Source organism: Dama dama, chromosome 19 (genome assembly GCF_033118175.1).
Source record: "Dama dama isolate Ldn47 chromosome 19, ASM3311817v1, whole genome shotgun sequence".
Classification (NCBI taxonomy): Eukaryota; Metazoa; Chordata; class Mammalia; order Artiodactyla; family Cervidae; genus Dama; species Dama dama.
In genome coordinates, this window is record NC_083699.1 from 83,804,343 (window position 1) to 83,806,330 (window position 1,988).

Below are 1,988 nucleotides of genomic sequence, written 5' to 3' on the forward strand. Positions count from 1 at the left end.
ACCATGCCTTGAGTTATACTAGTGTGTGCTAGTTATCATTGTTGCTATAACTAATTCCCAAAAACTTAGTGGCTTCATGTTGTGCAAATTTATTATCCTAAGGTTCTGAAGGTCAGAACTCTGAAGTGGGTCTTACTGGACTAAAATCAAGGTGTCAGCAGCTCTGCATTCATTCTGGAGGCTCTGCAGGAGGATCCTTGCCTTGCCTTTGCCAGCTTCTAGAGGCCCCCATATTCCTTGGCTTGTGGCCATGCACTGCTCCCACCTTTGCTCCCATTTTTATATCTTCTCTCCCCCTGACCCTCCTGCCTTCTTCCTACCATGATCCTTGTGATTATACTGGACCTATTCAGATGGTTCAGGATCACTGCCCCATCTCGATATCCTTAATTTAGTGCTTGCTTCAGCAGCACATATACTAAAATTGGGATGATACAGAGATTAGCATGGCCCCTGCACAAGTATGACATGGAAATTCATGAAGCATTCCATATTAAAAAAAAATCTTTAATTTAATCACAGCTGCAATGTCCCCTTTGCCACAGGAGGTGACACATGCACAAATTCTGAGGATTTGGCTGTGGACATGTTTGAGGGACCATCGTCTTTTCTACCACAGGTTAATAATGTGCACATCACCTTCCCCTGGGTCAGCACAGGAAGTAGAGGCCCAGGCTCTGAGAACTGGGTACACACTTGGGAAGGCTCCCCTGCCCAGGAGCAGAGCCCAAGCTATTCCTGGACTGAGACATCCTACCCGAGGAGGATGGGGGTGTGCTGTGAGGGGCAGATGTGTGCACATGCATGTATATACACACCCCTGTGTGCACATGTGTATACATGGGTCAGAAAAGCAGTTATTTGAGGCTCTGAAGGCAGTAACCGCTGGAAACAGCAACCCAGAGAAAGAGCAAAGAGAAGGCTGCTTGGCAGCATTCCCTCATTAAATGACATAATAAGAACGTGCATCTCAAATTCCCAAGACTCCTCACTGCCGAATTCATTTCTCCACAGAAGCCGAAGAATTCAAGAATGCCCTAGTGCTCATTTCAGAAAAAGAGGTCTGAGGAGAGCAAATTGCCTTCTGCTGTCTCAGGCTGCACTGGGAGGCAGACGTGGTCAGCTGTTGCCTCCACAGCCTGACCCTCGGGCTCTGAACACAGATTTACTGATCAGACCCTGAATGGCCTGGGCCTTTGCAAACAGGCTGTTTCGCTCAGTGTGTGGAACATCTCTCTCTAAGCACACAGATGGGAAAGCCTCTGCAGGGGTGAGTCATTAATTCCCACCAGAGCAGCAAGACGCTTAGTGGAGGCCTCCAGGGCCCTGCGGGGAGAGGCCTGAGGACCATAGCAAGGGAGGAAAGCGGGAACATCTCAGAGAGAAGGGATTCCACCCACCACAGGCCCAACTCCAGGAGGCGCCACTGACATCGTGGGGGCCTGGAGGGACAGAAGAGGCCTCTGTGAGGCCCATACAACACAGCTCTTTTTCTAGAGCCATCTGGTCAGGTTCCAGAGCAGGTGAGGTCCTGGCCCCAGCTCCAGAAGAGCGGCTACAGGCTTCTTTGGTTCCCTGGTCTACGCAGCACTTGTGCAGTGAGAACAAAGACACCTCCTGGGGCTGTGATTTTCAATAGTGCTTTCAAGAAAACATCCAGATAACCCAGTTGACAGCCTAAACCTGTCTGGGAGCCTACAGGATAGAGCGGGGACAATCTTCATTCTGTTTCAAATGATGGTAAATCTATCATCTTTCCTTTCTGAGGACTTTTGTTTATTTTCCTCTTTGTGACTTTTTCACATTTATGTACACCATTTACCTCCTATTTTCCCATTAATTCTATTTCTTTCTTATCTTTCTCTCTCTGTCTCTCCTCCCCTTATGTCCCCTTCCTCATATTCCACAGTTTCTTCTCAGCTCTCGGAAATACCTCCTCTCCCAAGAGATTTCCCTCTTCTCCTTCCAAACCATCCCCTAAATTCTTA

At 48.3% G+C, this 1,988-nt stretch overlaps 1 non-coding gene across 1 annotated transcript; it reads left to right on the forward strand.

Annotated features, from left to right (window-relative positions):
• The first annotated feature begins 394 nt into the window (after positions 1-394).
• Positions 395-498, forward strand: LOC133074275 (U6 spliceosomal RNA). The gene has a single exon (XR_009697127.1). It is a non-coding gene; the product is annotated as a U6 spliceosomal RNA (small nuclear RNA).
• The last annotated feature ends 1,490 nt before the right edge of the window (positions 499-1,988 follow it).